The sequence below is a fragment of the Pleurodeles waltl genome, chromosome 4_2, assembly GCF_031143425.1.
Source record: "Pleurodeles waltl isolate 20211129_DDA chromosome 4_2, aPleWal1.hap1.20221129, whole genome shotgun sequence".
Lineage (NCBI taxonomy): Eukaryota > Metazoa > Chordata > Amphibia > Caudata > Salamandridae > Pleurodeles > Pleurodeles waltl.
The window spans coordinates 392,140,724-392,164,035 of NC_090443.1; positions in this window are offsets into that span (position 1 = coordinate 392,140,724).

The following is a 23,312-nucleotide window of genomic DNA, read 5'->3' on the forward strand; positions in this document are numbered from 1 at the left end:
AATGCCAGCGGTTGGTGCAAAGAAGCTCTTACTAGGCTGAAGAACTGTGAATACTGCAGGAACGACAAGGGCTAGAGACTTCCCCTTTGGAGGATGGATCCCCCACGCCTTGGAGAGTCGTGCAGAAGTGTTTTCCCGCCGGATGGACGCCAACAAGCCTTGCTACACGCAAATCGTGCGTTTGGCGTTTTTGGACGCTGCTGAGGCCCAGGAGGGACCAGGAGGTCGCAAATTGGACCTGCAGAGAGAGGGGACGTCGAGCAAGACAAAGAGCCCTCACTGAAGCAGGTAGCACCCGGAGAAGTGCCAGAAACAGGCACTACGAGGATGCGTGAAACGGTGCTCGCCGAAGTTGCACAAAGGAGTCCCACGTCGCCGGAGACCAACTTAGAAAGTCGTGCAATGCAGGTTAGAGTGCCGTGGACCCAGGCTTGGCTGTGCACACAGGATTTCCGCCGGAAGTGCACAGGGGCCGGAGAAGCTTGCAAAGTCGCGGTTCCCAGCAATGCAGCCCAGCGAGGTGAGGCAAGGACTTACCTCCACCAAACTTGGGCTGAAGAGTCACTGGACTGTGGGGGTCACTTGGACGGTGTCGCTGGATTCGAGGGACCTCGCTCGTCGTGCTGAGAGGAGACCCAAGGGACCGGAGATGCAGCTTTTTGGTGCCTGCGGTTGCAGGGGGAAGATTCCGTCGACCCACGGGAGATTTCTTCGGAGCTTCTGGTGCAGAGAGGAGGCAGACTACCCCCACAGCATGCACAAGCAGGAAAACAGTCGAGAAGGCGGCAGGATCAGCGTTACAGAGTTGCAGTAGTCGTCTTTGCTACTATGTTGCAGGTTTGCAGGCTTCCAGCGCGGTCAGCGGTCGATTCCTTATCAGAAGGTGAAGAGGGAGATGCAGAGGAACTCGGCTGAGCTCATGCATTCGTTATCTAAAGTTTCCCCAGAGACAGAGACCCTAAATAGCCAGAAAAGAGGGTTTGGCTACCTAGGAGAGAGGAAAGGCTACTAACACCTGAAGGAGCCTATCACAAGGAGTCTCTGACGTCACCTGGTGGCACTGGCCACTCAGAGCAGTCCAGTGTGCCAGCAGCACCTCTGTTTCCAAGATGGCAGAGGTCTGGAGCACACTGGAGGAGCTCTGGACACCTCCCAGGGGAGGTGCAGGTCAGGGGAGTGGTCACTCCCCTTTCCTTTGTCCAGTTTCGCGCCAGAGCAGGGGCTAAGGGGTCCCTGAACCGGTGTAGACTGGCTTATGCAGAATTGGGCACATCTGTGCCTAACAAAGCATTTCCAGAGGCTGGGGGAGGCTACTCCTCCCCTGCCTTCACACCATTTTCCAAAGGGAGAGGGTGTCACACCCTCTCTCAGAGGAAGTTCTTTGTTCTGCCATCCTGGGCCAGGCCTGGCTGGACCCCAGGAGGGCAGATGCCTGTCTGAGGGGTTGGCAGCAGCAGCAGCTGCAGAGAAACCCCAGGAAGGGCAGTCTGGCAGTACCAGGGTCTGTGCTACAGACCACTGGGATCATGGAATTGTACCAACAATGCCAGGATGGCATAGAGGGGGCAATTCCATGATCATAGACATGTTACATGGCCATATTCGGAGTTACCATGGTGAAGCTACATCTAGGTAGTGACCTATATGTAGTGCACGCGTGTAATGGTGTCCCCGCACTCACAAAGTTCAGTGAATTGGCTCTGAACAATGTGGGGGCACCTTGGCTAGTGCCAGGGTGCCCTCACACTAAGTAACTTTGCACCTAACCTTTACCAGGTAAAGGTTAGACATATAGGTGACTTATAAGTTACTTAAGTGCAGTGTAAAATGGCTGTGAAATAACGTGGATGTTATTTCACTCAGGCTGCAGTGGCAGGCCTGTGTAAGAATTGTCAGAGCTCCCTATGGGTGGCAAAAGAAATGCTGCAGCCCATAGGGATCTCCTGGAACCCCAATACCCTGGGTACCTCAGTACCATATACTAGGGAATTATAAGGGTGTTCCAGTAAGCCAATGTAAATTGGTAAAATTGGTCACTAGCCTGTTAGTGTCAATTTGAAAGTAATGAGAGAGCATAACCACTGAGGTTCTGGTTAGCAGAGCCTCAGTGAGACAGTTAGGCACCACACAGGGAACATATACATGCACACCTATGAGCACTGGGGCCCTGTGTGACAGGGTCCCAGTGACACATACATATAGGCCACAAACCTATGAGCACTGGGGTCCTGACCAGCAGGATCCCAGTGACACATAACAACCATACTGAAAACGTGGTGTTTTCACTATGAGCACTGAGGCCTGGCTATCAGGATCCCAGTGAGACAGTGAAAACAGTGACAAACACCCTGACATACACTCACAAACAGGCCAAAAGTGGGGGTAACAAGGCTAGAAAGAGGCTACTTTCTCACACAACCCCCCCCCCAAACGAAGGACAATAAGGCTAACCTTGGCCAGTTGAGACTTTATTGTCTAAGTGGTGATAAGTAGAGAGTAGCTCTGTAATAGACTGGTTACTCCCTTTATCATCCACTATATGGTTACTTCCCTGTGGGGATGTAAACCACCCTGTTTGAAGTTTTTTAGCTAACCAACAATGTGAAGATGTATTTTCAGAGTTTCTATCAGTAAGTTTTAGTTTAGAGCAGTGGGAATTATCCACTGAACCTATTTGTAATGATGGAAATGCCAGACAGGGATGCTGTCTCAGTAAAGCCATAGCTGGGCAAAAACTTTGTCCATTTGGCTGGAAGAGGGAACAGGGATGCTGTTTCTCTTGAGTTGGAGCAGGGCAGGGATGCTGTCCTATGAGCTCCACACTAGGGCAGGGATGCTGTCCTAAGTGTTGTGAGGCAGTACAGGGTTTCTGCACTAAAGTTTCTCTGGGAGGGTTGGAGGGATGCTCCATGTTAACTAAAATGGTGTTCTTTTTGTCACCAATGTTAGTTATCCCACAGAGAGGTACTTCTACCTCAGGGAGTCCAGCTATGCCAGCTGATGATTCCCTTGGAACAGGTGCCACCCCAGGAGAGGTTTCTCCCACCACAGGAATGGTATCCTGAATGGTAGGGTGGTTAGGGGATACTGTGATACCCTTTTTACCTGTTGATGGAGAGGGATCCTGAGTTTTCAGGCCTTCTCTCCTTTGCTTTTTCATTTCCGTAGAAATGAGAGGGAACAATTCCTCAGGGATGCCCAGCATGGCTGCATGGGCATAAAACTCTACATCAGCCCAACCTGAGGCCTCTAGGTCATTACCTAAGAGACAGTCTACAGGTAAGCTAGGTGATACCACCACCTGCTTAGGGCCAGTAACTCCACCCCAACTAAACTGAATTATAGCTAAGGGAAGAAACTTAGTGGAGTTATGGACATCAATAATCTTATACTGTTGTCCAATGATGTGTTGTTCAGGAGGCACTAGGTTTTCAGTCACCAAAGTGAAACTGGCACCTGTGTCCCTGTAGGCCAAGGCCTCAACACCATTTATTGCAACTGTCTGCCTGTACTTATCCATTGTAAGGGGACAAGCAGCCAGTGTGGCAAGGCCAGTGCCACCAGGTGTGACAGAAACTGTCTTGGGACTGATTACATCAGTTTCCACTATGGACCCATAAGTGAACCCAACTACACCCTTTGCTTGACTGTTGCCAGCAGTCCCACCACTAGTACCACTACTGCTAGGGGCACTAGAGCTTGATGTATTAGTGGTGGTAGGCTCAGGGGGTTTACCTGGACAGGACTTATCCCCTGGCCTATGGCCTCTGTTTTTACACACAAAGCACCAAGGCTTTTTAATGTGTGCAGGTTGGGAAGAAGAGGAAGAATTTGTTTTATCCCCACCCTCTGAAGAGTGTTTAAGATTTGAAGTGGGATCTTTGGTTTTACCCTTATCCCCATGCTTATCTTGAGATTTTTCACCATCTTTCTTCTTATTGCCATCTTTGTCACCCCCTGTATGAACTTTTCTGTTCACCCTTGTTCTGACCCATTTGTCTGCCTTCTTTCCCAATTCTTGGGGAGAGGTCAGATCAGAGTCTACCAGGTACTGGTGCAACAAATCAGACACACAATTATTAAGTATATGCTCTCTCAGGATTGTGTTATACAGGCTTTCATAATCAGTAACTTTACTGCCATGTAACCACCCCTCCAAGGCCTTCACTGAATGGTCAATGAAATCAACCCAGTCTTGTGAAGACTCCTTTTTGGTATCTCTGAACTTTATCCTGTACTGTTCAGTGGTTAAGCCATAACCATCCAGGAGTGCATTCTTAAGAACTTGGAAATTGTTAGCATCATTTTCTTTTACAGTAAGGAGCCTATCCCTACCTTTTCCAGTAAATGATAGCCATAGGATAGCAGCCCACTGCTTTTGAGGGACATCCTGTACAACACAGGCCCTCTCAAGTGCAGCAAACCACTTGTTAATGTCATCCCCCTCCTTGTAAGGGGGAACTATCTTATGCAGATTCCTGGAATCATGCTCTTTTGCAGGATGACTATGGGGAATACTGCTGCTGCCACCATGGGTATCTAAACCCATCTTCTGTCTTTCCCTCTCTATTTCTAAAGACTGTCTATCCAAATCCAGCTGTTGCTTCTTGAGCTTCAGTCTGGTTTGCTCCACTCTCAATCTATTGAGCTCCCTTTCTAACAACCTGTCATCAGGGTGGGTGGGAGGGACATTTCTAGATACAGAGGTATGATGGGAATGAACAGAAGGAGACCTGTCCCTTACAAGGGGCACCCTAACAGCTTGGCTACCAGCATAATGTGAGAGCACATCATCAGTATGATGTGATTCAACCTCTGTACCAACTATGCTAGACTGTCTAGTAATGGGCAGGCTGAGAAGTTTCTTTCCTGAACCTTTTCCTGGGGGAGTCCCTGGATCAGATTGAGAACCATTAGCTACTTTTTCTACAGATTGGGCACTTATGGCCTTATCCTGTACTCTAAGCATATTAATTAACAGTTCTAAGGAAGGATTCTTCCCTACACTCAAACCTCTCTCTATGCAGAGACTCCTTGCTCCTTTCCAGCTAAGGTGATCATATGCAAGTTTGGACAGTTCAACTTTTTGGCCTGTGCCAGACATTTTTAGAGAGAGTTAAAGTGATAGACAAAGAGAAAAAAGTTTTCAGAACTTTTTGGAAAGACAGAAAAAACTTTTTAAACTTTTAAGAACTTTTTGAAAGTTTAGAAGTACTTTTCAGCACTTAGAGAAGAGTGAAAAGAGGAAATGCAAAACTTTTTGGCTATGTGTATATACACTGACCTTGTTTTGTATATTTTTCTCTTATGAAAAGTACAATGACAAGAGTGGTAAGTAGTCTCAAAGCACTTATCCCACCACTGCACAACCAATGTAGGAGGCTGGACTGGCTTGTAGTGAGTACCAAGGGGTACTTGCACCTTGCACCAGGCCCAGTTATCCCTTATTAGTGTATAGGGTGTCTAGCAGCTTAGGCTGATAGATAATGGTAGCTTAGCAGAGCAGCTTAGGCTGAACTAGGAGACGTGTGAAGCTACTACAGTACCACTTAGTGTCATATGCACAATATCATAAGAAAACACAATACACAGTTATACTAAAAATAAAGGTACTTTATTTTTATGACAATATGCCAAAGTATCTTAGAGTGTACCCTCAGTGAGAGGATAGGAAATATACACAAGATATATATACACAATAGCAAAAATATGCAGTATAGTCTTAGAAAACAGTGCAAACAATGTATAGTTACAATAGGATGCAATGGGGAAACATAGGGATAGGGGCAACACAAACCATATACTCCAGAAGTGGAATGCGAACCACGAATGGACCCCAAACCTATGTGACCTTGTAGAGGGTCGCTGGGACTATTAGAAAATAGTGAGAGTTAGAAAAATAACCCTCCCCAAGACCCTGAAAAGTGAGTGCAAAGTGCACTAAAGTTCCCCTAAGGACAAAATAGTCGTGTTAGAGGGAGAATGCAAGAAAAACACAAATCAGCAATGCAACAACGATGGATTCCTGTCTGAAGGTACCTGTGGAACAAGGGGACCAAGTCCAAAAGTCACAAGCAGCTCGGAGATGGGCAGATGCCCAAGAAATGCCAGCGGTTGGTGCAAAGAAGCTCTTACTAGGCTGAAGAACTGTGAATACTGCAGGAACGACAAGGGCTAGAGACTTCCCCTTTGGAGGATGGATCCCCCACGCCTTGGAGAGTCGTGCAGAAGTGTTTTCCCGCCGGATGGACGCCAACAAGCCTTGCTACACGCAAATCGTGCGTTTGGCGTTTTTGGACGCTGCTGAGGCCCAGGAGGGACCAGGAGGTCGCAAATTGGACCTGCAGAGAGAGGGGACGTCGAGCAAGACAAAGAGCCCTCACTGAAGCAGGTAGCACCCGGAGAAGTGCCAGAAACAGGCACTACGAGGATGCGTGAAACGGTGCTCGCCGAAGTTGCACAAAGGAGTCCCACGTCGCCGGAGACCAACTTAGAAAGTCGTGCAATGCAGGTTAGAGTGCCGTGGACCCAGGCTTGGCTGTGCACACAGGATTTCCGCCGGAAGTGCACAGGGGCCGGAGAAGCTTGCAAAGTCGCGGTTCCCAGCAATGCAGCCCAGCGAGGTGAGGCAAGGACTTACCTCCACCAAACTTGGGCTGAAGAGTCACTGGACTGTGGGGGTCACTTGGACGGTGTCGCTGGATTCGAGGGACCTCGCTCGTCGTGCTGAGAGGAGACCCAAGGGACCGGAGATGCAGCTTTTTGGTGCCTGCGGTTGCAGGGGGAAGATTCCGTCGACCCACGGGAGATTTCTTCGGAGCTTCTGGTGCAGAGAGGAGGCAGACTACCCCCACAGCATGCACAAGCAGGAAAACAGTCGAGAAGGCGGCAGGATCAGCGTTACAGAGTTGCAGTAGTCGTCTTTGCTACTATGTTGCAGGTTTGCAGGCTTCCAGCGCGGTCAGCGGTCGATTCCTTATCAGAAGGTGAAGAGGGAGATGCAGAGGAACTCGGCTGAGCTCATGCATTCGTTATCTAAAGTTTCCCCAGAGACAGAGACCCTAAATAGCCAGAAAAGAGGGTTTGGCTACCTAGGAGAGAGGAAAGGCTACTAACACCTGAAGGAGCCTATCACAAGGAGTCTCTGACGTCACCTGGTGGCACTGGCCACTCAGAGCAGTCCAGTGTGCCAGCAGCACCTCTGTTTCCAAGATGGCAGAGGTCTGGAGCACACTGGAGGAGCTCTGGACACCTCCCAGGGGAGGTGCAGGTCAGGGGAGTGGTCACTCCCCTTTCCTTTGTCCAGTTTCGCGCCAGAGCAGGGGCTAAGGGGTCCCTGAACCGGTGTAGACTGGCTTATGCAGAATTGGGCACATCTGTGCCTAACAAAGCATTTCCAGAGGCTGGGGGAGGCTACTCCTCCCCTGCCTTCACACCATTTTCCAAAGGGAGAGGGTGTCACACCCTCTCTCAGAGGAAGTTCTTTGTTCTGCCATCCTGGGCCAGGCCTGGCTGGACCCCAGGAGGGCAGATGCCTGTCTGAGGGGTTGGCAGCAGCAGCAGCTGCAGAGAAACCCCAGGAAGGGCAGTCTGGCAGTACCAGGGTCTGTGCTACAGACCACTGGGATCATGGAATTGTACCAACAATGCCAGGATGGCATAGAGGGGGCAATTCCATGATCATAGACATGTTACATGGCCATATTCGGAGTTACCATGGTGAAGCTACATCTAGGTAGTGACCTATATGTAGTGCACGCGTGTAATGGTGTCCCCGCACTCACAAAGTTCAGTGAATTGGCTCTGAACAATGTGGGGGCACCTTGGCTAGTGCCAGGGTGCCCTCACACTAAGTAACTTTGCACCTAACCTTTACCAGGTAAAGGTTAGACATATAGGTGACTTATAAGTTACTTAAGTGCAGTGTAAAATGGCTGTGAAATAACGTGGACGTTATTTCACTCAGGCTGCAGTGGCAGGCCTGTGTAAGAATTGTCAGAGCTCCCTATGGGTGGCAAAAGAAATGCTGCAGCCCATAGGGATCTCCTGGAACCCCAATACCCTGGGTACCTCAGTACCATATACTAGGGAATTATAAGGGTGTTCCAGTAAGCCAATGTAAATTGGTAAAATTGGTCACTAGCCTGTTAGTGTCAATTTGAAAGTAATGAGAGAGCATAACCACTGAGGTTCTGGTTAGCAGAGCCTCAGTGAGACAGTTAGGCACCACACAGGGAACATATACATGCACACCTATGAGCACTGGGGCCCTGTGTGACAGGGTCCCAGTGACACATACATATAGGCCACAAACCTATGAGCACTGGGGTCCTGACCAGCAGGATCCCAGTGACACATAACAACCATACTGAAAACGTGGTGTTTTCACTATGAGCACTGAGGCCTGGCTATCAGGATCCCAGTGAGACAGTGAAAACAGTGACAAACACCCTGACATACACTCACAAACAGGCCAAAAGTGGGGGTAACAAGGCTAGAAAGAGGCTACTTTCTCACACTCAACCACTCCCAGTTCAAGAATTTTCTGTACTTCTTGCTTTATGCAGTCTCTGACATGGTCAGGCTGCCTATAGATCTTACTTTTGACAGGCAAGCTGTCTCCAGTATCTATAGTGTGCTCACACCAAGAAGTGGTACCTGGCACAGTAGAGAAGAGTTCAGAAAACTGAACCAGGAGATTTATGCATTGGTCTTTCTGCTCAGCAGTAAGACAATCTGCCAAAACTACACCTTCCACTAGAGCATCTTGTTCTTTGGAAGAGAAGAGATCAGGGAGAGGGTCACTCTCTTCTTCCTGTCCCTCATCAGTTGCAATGAGCAGGGTGAGATCAGCCCTGTCATAGTAGGGTTTCAGGCGATTGACATGGAGCACCCTAAGGGGACTCCTGGCAGTGCCTAAGTCAACTAAGTAGGTGACTTCACCCTTCTTTTCAACAATTATGTGGGGTCCACTCCATTTGTCTTGGAGTGCTCTTGGGGCCACAGGCTCCAAGACCCACACTTTCTGCCCTGGTTGGTACTGAACCAAAACAGCCTTCTGGTCATGCCATTGCTTCTGGAGCTCTTGGCTGGCCTGAAGGTTTTTACTGGCCTTTTTCATGTACTCAGCCATCCTTGATCTGAGGCCAAGTACATAGTCCACTATGTCTTGCTTTGGAGCTTTTAAAGGTTGTTCCCAACCCTCCTTAACAAGTGTTAGAGGACCTCTCACAGGGTGACCAAATAGGAGTTCAAAGGGGCTGAAGCCCACTCCTTTCTGGGGTACCTCCCTGTAAACAAAAAGGAGGCAAGGTAACAGGATATCCCATCTCCTGCGGAGTTTTTCAGGGAGTCCCATAATCATGCCTTTGAGAGTTTTGTTAAATCTCTCCACCAGTCCATTTGTTTGTGGATGATAGGGTGTGGTGAACTTGTATGTCACACCACACTCCTTCCACATGGCCTTTAAGTAAGCAGACATGAAATTGCTTCCTCTGTCTGATACCACCTCTTTTGGGAAGCCCACCCTGGAAAAGATTCCCAGGAGGGCCTTTGCCACTGCAGGAGCTGTAGTGGTCCTTTGTCACGGTTTTCAATGGGCTTACCGTCGAAGCTGAGAGGCGTAGGGGAACGGCCCCGGTTCCGGCAGGTTCTGCTCTGGCCGAGGTAGGGGCGACCCCTTCCGGTAGCCACGGTGCTGTTTGGTAAGAGCAAACCACTACAGTCCGTGCCCTCCAGAAGGAGTCCCAGAGGAAAAACCCCAGTAGGGTAAAAAACCTCCACAGGAACTCCCTGAAACAAAAGGAGGACACCAGGCGTTAGGACTGAAGATCAGGAAGACTGGAGAACAAAGACAGGTCAGGAAACACTGGAATCGCAGGAAGAAATCAATCAGAGCGTGACTACCACCAAGGAGTGTTGCAACGCAATGAGAAAGAAGCTAAAGTTCCCTTATATACCCATAGACAGGAAGTAGGAAACAGGAAGTAGAAACACCACCATCTTGGATTGGGAAAAAAGGACATCGTAGTGAATAAAGTACACGTGTTCAAACAAATAGAAATAATGCATGCTGGGAAGAAAGGAAGTGGACAGCATGCTGGGAAGGAAAAAGGCAGGCATAAAAACACCACGTGTGCCAATGTTCGGCTTTTGCCTCTAAACCTAGGTAAGTGGTGAGTAGATTAAATCTTATGTGGGCTGAAATGAAAAGCGCACTAATTGTGCTAAGCGCGGTCAGACCCGAAACCCACTCGGGGTTTCAAGGCCTGCCGCGTCTGCCTTTGCGGCAGAACAGAAAGAAGGGGGCGCGGCGAGTGCCGCGACCCCTGATTCGACCTAAGGCGGTTTCCGCGGTTTGAGCACAGACCGCGGCTTTCCCCGCGGCCTGAGCGCAAACCGCGGCTTCCCCCGCGGCGTGTGTGCAAGCCGCGGCTTCTTCCGCGGCTCTCACACACGCCGCGGCATGTAAAGCATGCCGCGCCGCGGCACCCCGAGCCTGCGGCCGGGGCCGCGGCAGTCGCGGCGCGACAGTATGTCCCCGTCCCCCCCCCCCCGAGGCCCCAGGTTTGTGAGGGAAGAGTCGAAAAAAGCGACGGACCAAAATAGGAGCATGAACTGAAGGGGCATCCTCCCATGAGCACTCACTCATAGGGTAACCTTTCCAATGAATAAGATATTGGAGGCGCCCATGAAAAAACCGGGAGTCACAAATTTCCTGGACCTCGTACTCGGGCACATTATCAACCAACAGAGGAGGGGGACAAGAAAATTGTCTGTGAAAAGGATCGGGACGATAAGGTTTCAACTGAGAGACATGAAATACAGGGTGGATCTTCCACGTCCGGGGCAGGCGAAGACGCACAGACACTGGGTTGATCTTTTTGAGAATTAGGAAGGGGCCATAAAAGCGAGGTTTGAATTTGTTCTGAGTGAGTCGGAGAGGTAGGAATCTAGAGGAGAGCCAGACCTTTTCATGAACCTGATATTGAGGAGCCGCACAACGTCTCCTATCTGCTATCTTTTTCATGCGTAACTTAGTGGCCACAAGGTTGGAATGGATAACTCGTTGTATACCCCGTCGCTGTCGAACATAGGAGGAGATGGCAGGAAGATTGGAGTTATCTCTCAGGGGAGTCGGAAAAGCCTTGGGATGGAAACCGTAGGAGCCATAGAACGGAGAGACCTTCGAGGCACTGTGTAGGGAGTTGTTATAGGAGAATTCTGCAAGCGGTAAAAAGGTAGCCCAATTACTTTGTGTAGCATTGCAGAAACTACGTAAATACTGTTCGAGACCCTGATTGAGTCGTTCCGTTTGTCCGTTGGTTTGAGGGTGGAACCCGGATGGCAAGGCCACTTTGATTCCCAAGGTCTTACAAAATTGATTCCAGAATTGGGAGATATATTGAGGACCCCTATCCGATAAAATGACCTGAGGTAACCCATGAAGCCGAAAGATTTCTTGAGTAAAGATTTGACCCAATTCCTTAGCCGTTGGTAACTTTCTTAAGGCCGTGAAGTGAGCCATCTTGGTGAAGGAGTCCACGGTTACCATTATTACGTGGTTCCCCATTGAGGAAGGTAATGCGCACATAAAATCCGTGGAGATGGTATGCCATGGGCCGGGGGGAACTGGTAATGGACGGAGTAATCCCACTGGTCTGGTACGGGGTGTCTTGGCTTGAGCGCATATAGGACAAGAAGATACATATGTCTCAGTATCAGCTTTGAGAGTTGGCCACCAGAAGGAGCGCAGCAAAAGTTCTTGGGTAGCTTTCATTCCTCGATGACCTGCGATAGGGGAATCATGGCACATATGTAAAGCTTCAGTTTGTACTACTTTAGTGGGTAAAAACAGGGCCTTGTCATGATAACAATAGCCATGATCTGTATGCAGTTGCGGACGCAACTTTCTCAGCTCTGCTTCGTCTAGGCGGGCATATTCGGACTTGACTTGGTCTAAAAAAGTCTGTGCTACCCCAATGATCTTGTCGTTGTCAAATAAGTTCTGAACAGTAGAATCGCTGCACTCAGGATAACGTCGGGACAAGGCATCTGCCAGGATGTTCTGAGAACCAGGGATGTAAGTGATATAGAAGTCGTATTGGCTGAAAAAGAAAGCCCATCGAGCCTGCCGGCTATTTTGACACTGAAAGTTTCTGAGGCACTGTAGATTTCTGTGATCTGTCCGGGCTTCAAAAGGTTCCTTTGACCCCATCAAAAAGTGTCTCCATTCTGTGCATGCGGTTTTTAAAGCGAGTAATTCATGTTCTAACACAGAATAATTCCGCTCGGAATCAGATAAAATGTGTGATAGGTAAAATACAGGGTGTTCTAAATCATCATCGTCTTGTCTTTGCAATAAGGCAGCTCCAATGGCCCTTTCTGAGGCGTCTGCGACAACAATGAATTGCTTGCTGGTGTCTGGGTGTCGTAGGATAGGGGCTTGAATAAAGGCTTTCTTTAACTCCTGAAAGGCTAGCTCAGCGTCTTGTGTCCAAAAAAAACCCTTCTTTAGGTGTTCTTTTTTAAGGGTTTGCGTAATATAGCTGGTTCTCTGGGCAAAGTCTGCTATGAACTGGCGATAGAAGTTGGCTAGTCCCAAAAAACACTGAGTCTCCTTGATGGAAGAAGGAGATGGCCAATTCAATATAGCCTGCACCTTGTCTGAATCCATGGCGACTCCGGTTTGGTTTATGCAGTATCCCAAGTATTTTACTTCTGTCTGATCAAACTCGCATTTTTCAGGTTTGCAGAACAAACAATGTTGTCGGAGTCCCTCTAAGACTTGGCGAACGTGCTTGGAATGTTCCTCTGGATGAACCGAATAGATTAGGATATCGTCAAGATACACCACCACTGTTTGTTGCAAAAGATCGGAAAAGATAGAATCCATGAACCTTTGAAAAATGGACGGGGCATTAGTGAGTCCGAATGGCATTACTCTATATTCGTAGTGACCAAAAGGTGTTCTAAAGGCGGTCTTCCACTCATCACCATCTGTTATTCGTAGAAGATGGTAGGCTCCTCGGAGATCCAGCTTGGTGAATCTCTTTGCTCCTCTGACTGCCTCTAAGATGTCCTTTATGAGGGGTAACGGATACCGATCTTTAATAGTGATCCTGTTTAATCCTCTGAAATCGATACAAGGACGCAAGTCTTTAGTTTTCTTTGGTACAAAGAAAAGAGGAGCCCCGGCGGGTGAAGAAGAGGGAGTAATCAACCCGCTTTGTAGGTTCTCATCAAGGTACTCCTTCAGAATCTGTTTCTCTGGTTCTGTGAGGGAGTACATCCGCCCAAAAGGAACCACTGTATCTGGTTCTAAAGGAATGGCACAGTCGTATTCTCTGTGGGGTGGCAGTTCAGGTTTTTCTGGCTTCTGGAATACATCGGCATAATCCTGATAATGCCTGGGAACTCCCTCTAGAACGTTAATGGAGCCCCCCACTTTAGAAGGCGCTGTTGAGAGGCCTTTTGGGGACCAATAATCCCCGGCGGGATAGCAGTGGTGTTGGCAAAAGTGAGAGGACAATGAAATGGTTTTCGTTTCCCAGTTGATGTAAGGATTGTGCCGTGTGAGCCATGGAATTCCCAGGATCATGACGTGGTGTGGTGATGAAATTAAATCAAACGAAAGGTTTTCTTGGTGTTTTCCAAACTGTAAACAGAAGGTAGGGGTGGTATATTGTACAGGTCCAGAGGCCAAGAGTGACCCATCCACGGTGTGTACCTGTTCTGGTACATCCTTAGGTATTTGTGCTATCTGTCGTTCCTTGGCCCAGGCTTCGTCTAAGTAGATGCCACTGGCTCCGCAGTCCAATAAGGCCAAGGTTCTTTCTTCCCGACCATCAGTTAAATGAAGGATAACTGGTAAGAGAAAAAGAGCAGTTCCTTCTTCCCTGGAAGAGCAAATAGAAGGTATATCACGATATCCCGTCCTCACCCTTCTTACTGAGGACGGGAGTTGGCGTTTCCCAAGGGCTTGGTTGGACGAATGGGGCAAGCGCAAATTAGGTGACCAGCTGCACCACAATATAGACAAAGCCCCTTCCTTCGTCTATGTTCCCTTTCACTGGCTGATAAAGGTCCTCGAGCCGTGTCGATCTGCATTGGCTCTTCCTCAGTATTCCCTTTAAGTTCAGGACGGACTTCCTCGGTACGATGAGAGAAGGAGCGAGACGGTACTGAGTGAGATGGCAAACGACTCTTCTTTTTCTCCATTCTTCGTTCATTCAACCGATATTCTATCGTCAGAGCCTGGTCCATTAATCCTTTAAGGTTTTCAATTCTAGCAGAGTGCACTAGTTCATCTTTAATGTCCTCTCTGAGACCTCTACGGAACAGTGTCACCAAGGTACGTTCCACCCAGGTTGTTTCTGCTGCTAATTGTCTGAAACGGGTGATGTATTGTAATACATCTTGACTCCCTTGTTGGACTTCGCAAAGAGCCTCTTCAGCTGACGCCTCGAGTCCAGGGCGTTCAAACATCTGTTTAAAAGTAGTGATAAAGGTGGAATAATTAGATAGGCAGGGATCGTTTCTGGTTACTAGAGGTGTGGCCCAAGCCAAGGCTGGCCCCGATAAGGCACTAATCAAATACCCCACCTTGGTCTTGTCTTGTACAAATTGCGAGGGGCGAAAGGCAAAGTACACCGTCAAGGCATCCAGGAATTCTTTTAATTTGGTAGGATCCCCGGAAAAACGAGGTGTAGTGGCAGCTACTGCGGGGACATCTGTGGTCCTGGATGCAAAGGCTTGTCGATAGACAGTATTTTCAGTACGTAACTGTTGGAGTTCTTGAGCCTGTTGTTGTATCGTCATAAGCAGGGTCTGGCTCGTAGGTTCCGTGTTTGCCACTGGATTATCCATGATACCGGACTGCAACTGGAGTTTTGGGCGTTGCAATCTGTCACGGTTTTCAATGGGCTTACCATCGAAGCTGAGAGGCGTAGGGGAACGGCCCCGGTTCCGGCAGGTTCTGCTCTGGCCGAGGTAGGGGCGACCCCTTCCGGTAGCCACGGTGCTGTTTGGTAAGAGCAAACCACTACAGTCCGTGCCCTCCAGAAGGAGTCCCAGAGGAAAAACCCCAGTAGGGTAAAAAATCTCCACAGGAACTCCCTGAAACAAAAGGAGGACACCAGGCGTTAGAACTGAAGATCAGGAAGACTGGAGAACAAAGACAGGTCAGGAAACACTGGAATCGCAGGAAGAAATCAATCAGAGCGTGACTACCACCAAGGAGTGTTGCAACGCAATGAGAAAGAAGCTAAAGTCCCCTTATATACCCATAGACAGGAAGTAGGAAACAGGAAGTAGAAACACCACCATCTTCGATTGGGAAAAAAGGACATCGTAGTGAATAAAGTACACGTGTTCAAACAAATAGAAATAATGCATGCTGGGAAGAAAGGAAGTGGACAGCATGCTGGGAAGGAAAAAGGCAGGTATAAAAACACCACGTGTGCCAATGTTCGGCTTTTGCCTCTAAACCTAGGTAAGTGGTGAGTAGATTAAATCTTATGTGGGCTGAAATGAAAAGCGCACTAATTGCGCTAAGCGCAGTCAGACCCGAAACCCACTCGGGGTCTCAAGGCCTGCCGCGTCTGCCTTTGCGGCAGAACAGAAAGAAGGGGGCGCGGCGAGTGCCGCGAACCCTGATTCGACCTAAGGCGGTTTCCGCGGTTTGAGCACAGACCGCGGCTTTCCCCGCGGCCTGAGCGCAAACCGCGGCTTCCCCCGCGGCGTGTGTGCACGCCGCGGCTTCTTCCGCGGCTCTCACCCACGCCGCGGCATGTAAAGCATGCCGCGCCGCGGCACCCCGAGCCTGTGGCCGGGGCCGTGCAGTCGCGGCGCGACATCCTTAGAGGAATTGCTTCAGGATATCTGGTGGCATGGTCCACTACCACCAAGATAAACCTATTGCCTGAAGCAGTAGGAGGGTCAAGGGGGCCAACTATGTCAACCCCTACCCTTTCAAAGGGAACCACAACCACAGGCAGTGGAATAAGGGGTGCCTTTGGAGTGCCACCTGTTTTGCCACTGGCTTGACAGGTTTCACAGGACTTACAAAATTCCTTTGTGTCCTCTGACATTCTAGGCCAATGAAACAAGGGAACAAGCCTGTCCCAAGTTTTCATTTGCCCCAAATGTCCAGCTAAGGGAATGTCGTGGGCTAGAGTTAGGAGGAACTTTCTGTACTCCTGAGGAATCACCAATCTCCTGGCAGCTCCAGGTTTTGGATCCCTTGCTTCAGTGTACAAGAGGTTGTCCTCCCAGTAAACTCTGTGAGAGTCACTGACATCCCCATTTGCTTGTTTGACAGCTTGCTGCCTTAGACCCTCTAGTGTGGGACAGGTATGCTGTGCCACACTCAGCTCCTCCCTGGCAGGCCCCCCTTCACCCAAAAGCTCAGCAGTGTCTGCTTCCAGCTCCTCTGGTGAGGGTTCTGCACAGGGTGGGAATTCTTCTTCCTCAGAATTAGAATCCACTGTAGAGGGAGGGATAGTCGGTAGTGTTTTACCTTTCCTAACCCTAGCTTTAGGGAGCACTTGGTCAATTCTTCCAGGATCCAACTCACCCTGTCCTTTTTGCTTTTTGGCCTGAGCCCTGGTCAAAGCAAAAATATGCCCTGGAATGCCCAGCATTGCTGCATGAGCCTCCAACTCCACTTCTGCCTAAGCTGATGTCTCTAAATCATTCCCTAATAGACAGTCTACAGGTAAATCTGAGGCAACCACAACTTTCTTTGGGCCAGTAACCCCCCCCCCCCCACCCCCCCCAGTTGAGATTCACAACAGCCATGGGATGGCTAAGGGTGTTGTTATGAGCATCGGTTACTTGGTACTGGTGACCAAGTAGGTGTTGTTCAGGGTGGACCAGTTTCTCTATTACCATTGTAACACTGGCACCTGTGTCCCTGTAGGCCTGAACCTCAACACCATTTATTAGGGGTAGTTGCTTGTACTTATCCATGTTAAGGGGACAAGCAACCAAGGTGGCTAAATCAATAGCCCCCTCAGAGACTAACACAGCCTCTGTGGTCTCCCTAATCAGACCAACCCCAACTAAGTTACCAATAGTGAGCCCAGCTAGTCCCTTGGATTGGCTATTAGTAGGTTTGCTCCCACCACCACTGCTATTACTAGGGGCACTAGGTGTAGCAGCAGGGGTTGTAGTGGTAGGAGGCTTGGTGCTTTTCTTTGGACAACTGGGATCTGTTGTCCAATGGCCTTTTATTTTACATAAATAGCACCATGGTTTATTTTCTTTGTTTTGATTTGAAGAGGATTTGGGCCCACCACCCCCACCAGAGTGTTTTTGTGGGCCTGATGAAGACTCATTTTTAGATTTGTCCCCACCCTTGTCAGAAGACTTACCATCCTTCTTCTTGCCATCTTTGTCACCCCCTGTATGAACTTTTCTGTTCACCCTTGTTCTGACCCATTTGTCTGCCTTCTTTCCCAATTCTTGGGGAGAGGTCAGATCAGAGTCCACCAGGTACTGGTGCAACAAATCAGACACACAATTATTAAGAATATACTCTCTCAGGATTAAGTTATACAGGCTTTCATAATCAGTAACTTTACTGCCATGTAACCACCCCTCCAAGGCCTTCACAGAATGGTCAACAAAGTCTACCCAGTCTTGTGAAGACTCCTTTTTGGTCTCTCTGAACTTCATCCTGTACTGTTTAGTGGTTAAGCCATAACCATCCAGGAGTTCATTCTTAAGAACTGTAAAATTATTGGCATCACTTTCTTTCACAGTAAGGAGCCTATCCCTAACCTTTCCACTAAATGATAGCCATATGATAGCAGCCCACTGCCTTTGAGGGACATCCTGTAGAACACAGGCCCTCTCAAGTGCAGCAAACCACTTGTTAATGTCATCCCCATCCTTGTAAGGGGGAACTATCTTGTGCAGATTCCTTGAATCATGCTCTCTTGCAGGATGACTATGGGGAATACTGCTGCTGCCACCATGGGTTTCAAACCCAATTTTCTGTCTTTCTCTTTCTATCGCTAAGGAATGCCTATCTAAATCCAGCTGTTGCTTCTTGAGCTTCAGCCTGGATTCCTCCACTCTCAATCTATTTAGCTCCCTTTCTCACACTCTGTCATCAGGGTGGGTGGGAGGGACATGCCTTGAAACAGAAGTATGGTGAGAATGAACAGAAGGGGACCTGTCCCTAACAGATGGCACCCTAACAGCTTGGCTAACAGAAACAGCACTTCTACTATGATGAGAAGGAATACTCTTACTGTGATGTGAGACCACACTATCTGTATGATGTGACTCTACATCAGTACCAGCTATGCTAGGTTGTCTGCTAATGGGCAGGCTAGGAAGTTTCCTTTTTAAATCTTTTGCTAGGGGTGCTCCAGGGTTAGATTGGGAACCATCAGCTAATTTCTCAACAGAAGTGCCACCTCTGGCCTTTTATCCTGTTCAACAAGCATATTAACCAACAGTTCTCTAGAGGGATTCTTCCCTACACTTAAACCTCTTTCTATGCAGAGACTCCTTGCTCCTTTCCAGCTAAGGTGATCATAAGCAAGTTTGGACAGATCAACAGTTTGGCCTGTGCCAGACATTTTAGAAAGTGTTTAAGGGACAGAAAAAAAAAGTTTTTCAGAACTTTTTGAAAAGTCAGAATTTTTCTTTAAAAAACTTTTAAAGAACTTTTTAGAAAGTTTAGAGGTACTTTTCAGCACTTAGAAAAGAAGTGAAAGGAGAAAAGCAAAACTTTTAGGTGTACATACACTGAACTTGTTTTGTATATGTTTCTCTTATGAAAAGTACAATGACAAAAGTGGTAAGTAGTTGCAAAGTACTTATCCCACCGCTGCACAACCAATGTAGGAGGCTGGACTGGCTTGTAGTGAGTACCAAGGGGTACTTACACCTTGCACCAGGCCCAGGTATCGCTATTAGTGTATAAGGGTGTCTAGCAGCTTAGGCTGATAGATAATGGTAGCTTAGCAGAGCAGCTTAGGCTGAACTAGGAGACGAGTGAAGCTCCTACAGTACCAGTAGTGTCACTTGCACAATATCATAAGAAAACACAATACACAGATATACTAAAAATAAAGGTACTTTATTTTTATGACAATATGCCAAAGTATCTCAGTGAGTACCCTCAGTATGAGGATAGCAAATATACACAAGATATATGTACACAATACCAAAAATATGCAGTATAGTATTAGAAAACAGTGCAAACAATGTATAGTTACAATAGGATGCAATGGGAGCACATAGGGATAGGGGCAACACAAACCATATACTCCAAAAGTGGAATGCGAACCACGAATGGACTCCAAACCTATGTGACCTTGTAGAGGGTCACTGGGACTGTAAGAAAACAGTGAGGGTTAGAAAAATAGCCCACGCCAAGACCCTGAAAAGTGAGTGCAAAGTGCACTAAAGTTCCCCAAAGAGCACAGAAGTCGTGATAGGGGAATTCTGCAGGAAAGACCAACACCAGCAATGCAACAACGATGGATTTCCAGACTAGAGTACCTGTGGAACAAGGGGACCAAGTCCAAAAGTCACGATCAAGTCGAGAGTGGGCAGATGCCCAGGAAATGCCAGCTGTGGGTGCAAAGAAGCTGCTACTAGGCAGTAGAAGCTGAGGATTCTGCAGGAACGACAAGGGCTAGAAACTTCCCCTTTGGAGGATGGATGTCCCACGTCGTGAAGAGTCGTGCAGAAGTGTTTTCCTGAAGAAAGACCGCAAACAAGCCTTGCTAGCTGCAAATCATACGGTTAGGGTTTTTGGATGCTGCTGTGGCCCAGGAGGGACCAGGATGTCGCCAATTGCGTCAGGGGACAGAGGGGGCGCCCAGCAGGACAAGGAGCCCTCTCAAAAGCAAGCAGCACCCGGAGAAGTGCTGAACCAGGCACTACGAAGTGGAGTGAAACGGTGCTCACCCGAAGTTGCACAAGGGAGTCCCACGCCGCCGGAGGACAACTCAGGAGGTCGTGCAATGCAGGTTAGAGTGCCTTGGACCCAGGCTTGGCTGTGCACAAAGGAAATCCTGGAAAAGTGCACAGGAGCCGGAGTAGCTGCAAAAGACGCGGTTCCCAGTAATGCAGTCTGGCGTGGGGAGGCAAGGACTTACCTCCACCAAACTTGGACTGAAGAGTCACTGGACTGTGGGAGTCACTTGGACAGAGTTGCTGGATTCAAGGGACCTCGCTCGTCGTGCTGAGAGGAGACCCAGGGGACTGGTGATGCAGTTCTTTGGTGCCTGCGGTTGCAGGGGGATGATTCCGTCGACCCACGGGAGATTTCTTTGGAGCTTCTAGTGCAGAGAGGAGGCAGACTACCCCCACAGCATGCACCACCAGGAAAACAGTCGAGAAGGCGGCAGGATCAGCGTTACAGTGTCGCAGTAGTCATCTTTGCTACTTTGTTGCAGTTTTGCAGGCTTCCAGCGCGGTCAGCAGTCGATTCATTGGCAGAAGGTGAAGAGAGAGATGCAGAGGAACTCTGATGAGCTCTTGCATTCGTTATCTAAGGAATTCCCCAAAGCAGAGACCCTAAATAGCCAGAAAAGAGGGTTTGGCTACTTAGGAGAGAGGATATGCTAGCAACACCTGAAGAAGCCTATCAGAAGGAGTCTTTGACGTCACCTGCTGGCCCTGGCCACTCAGAGCAGTCCAGTGTGCCAGCAGCACCTCTGTTTCCAAGATGGCAGAGGTCTGGAGCACACTGGAGGAGCTCTGGGCACCTCCCAGGGGAGGTGCAGGTCAGGGGAGTAGTCACTCCCCTTTCCTTTGTCCAGTTTCGCGCCAGAGCAGGGCTGAGGGGTCCCTGAACCGGTGTAGACTGGCTTATGCAGAAATGGGCACCATCTGTGCCCATGAAAGCATTTCCAGAGGCTGGGGGAGGCTACTCCTCCCCTGCCTTAACACCTTTTTCCAAAGGGAGAGGGTGTAACACCCTCTCTCTGAGGAAGTCCTTTGTTCTGCCTTCCTGGGCCAAGCCTGGCTGTACCCCAGGAGGGCAGAAACCTGTCTGAGGGGTTGGCAGCAGCAGCAGTGAAACCCCTGAAAAGGCAGTTTGGCAGTACCCGGGTCTGTGCTAGAGACCCGTGGGATCATGGGATTGTGCCAACAATGCCAGGATGGCATAGAGGGGGCAATTCCATGATCTTAGACATGTTACATGGCCATATTCGGAGTTACCATTGTGAAGCTACACATAGGTAGTGATCTATGTGTAGTGCACGCGTGTAATGGTGTCCCCGCACTCACAAAGTCCGGGGAATTTGCCCTGAACCATGTGGGAGCACCTTGGCTAGTGCCAGGGTGCCCACACACTAAGTAACTTAGCACCCAACCTTTACTAGGTAAAGGTTAGACATATAGGTGACTTATAAGTTACTTAAGTGCAGTGAAAAATGGCTGTGAAATAATGTGTGCATTATTTCACTCAGGCTGCAGTGGCAGGCCTGTGTAAGAATTGTCAGAGCTCCCTATGGGTGGCAAAAGAAATGCTGCAGCCCATAGGGATCTCCTGGAACCCCAATACCCTGGGTACCACAGTACCATATACTAGGGAATTATAAGGGTGTTCCAGTATGCCAATGTAAATTGGTGAAATTGGTCACTAGCCTGTTAGTGACAATTTGGAAAGAAATGAGAGAGCATAACCACTGAGGTTCTGGATAGCAGAGCCTCGGTGAGACAGTTAGTCATAACACAGGTAACACAAACAGGGCACACTTATGAGCACTGGGGCCCTGGCTGGCAGGGTCCCAGTGACACATACAACTAAAACAACATATATACAGTGAAAAATGGGGGTAACATGCCACGCAAGATGGTACTTTCCTACACAACCCCCCCCCCCCAAAACGAAGGACAATAAGACTAGTCATTACCTGATGGGTCTTCATTGTCTAAGTGGAAATATCTGGAGAGTCCATCTGCATTGGAGTGGGTACTCCCAGGTCTATGTTCCACTGTATAGTCCATTCCCTGTAGGGATATGGACCACCTCAACAATTTAGGATTTTCACCTTTCATTTGTTTTAGCCAAAGTAGAGGTTTGTGGTCTGTCTGAACAATGAAGTGAGTGCCAAACATTTATGGCCTCAACTTCTTCAGTGCCCAGACCACAGCAAAGGCCTCCCTCTCTATGGCAGACCAACGCTTTTCTCTAAGGGTCAACCTCCTGCTGATAAAAGCAACAGGTTGATCCTGGCCCTCAGAATTAAGTTGTGATAAGACTGCCCCTACCCCTAATTCAGATGCATCAGTTTGGACAATGAATTTCTTGGAGTAACAGGGGCTTTTCAGGACAGGTGCAGAGCACATGGCCTGCTTCAGCTCCTCAAAAGCTTTCTGACAGTTTGCTGTCCATAATACCTTCTTAGGCATTTTCTTTGATGTGAGGTCATTAAGAAGGGCTGCAATGGAGCCATAGTTCTTTATGAACCTCCTATAGTACCCAGTGAGGCCTAAAAAGACTCTCACCTGAGTCTGAGTAGTAGGGGGAACCCAATCTATAATAGTTTGGATTTTCCCCTGAAGTGGTGCAATCTGTTCTCCACCTACCAGGTGTCCGAGATAAACCACCTTCCCCTGCCCTATCTGGCACTTTAAAGCCTTGATAGTGAGGCCTGCCTTTTGCAGGGCCTCTAAAACTTTCCATAGGTGGACCAGGTGATCATCCCAGCTGGAGCTAAAGACAGCTATATCATCTAGATATGCTGCATTAAAAGCTTCCAGCCCTTGCAGGACTGTGTTCACCAACCTCTGAAAAGTGGCAGGTGCATTTTTCAATCCAAAAGGCATTACTGTGAATTGGTAATGGCCTCCAATGGTTGAAAATGCAGTTTTTGCATCTTCTGATAATTTGATCTGCCAATACCCTGCAGTCAAATCAAAAGTGCTTAGATACTTGGCAGATGCTAGTATATCTATTAGCTCATCTGCCCTGGGTATAGGGTGAGCATCAGTTTTGGTTACCTGGTTGAGACCTCTGTAGTCTACACAAAACCGCATTTCCTTCTTTCCATCCTTGGAATGAGGTTTTGGTACAAGTACCACAGGAGAGGCCCATGGATTTTCAGAGTGCTCAACCACTCCCAGTTCAAGAATTTTCTGTACTTCTTGCTTTATGCAGTCTCTGACATGGTCAGGCTGCCTATAGATCTTACTTTTGACAGGCAAGCTGTCTCCAATATCTATAGTGTTCTCACACCAAGAAGTGGTACCTGGCACAGCAGAGAAGAGTTCAGAAAACTGACCCAGGAGATTTATGCATTGGTCTTTCTGCTCAGCAGTAAGACAATCTGCCA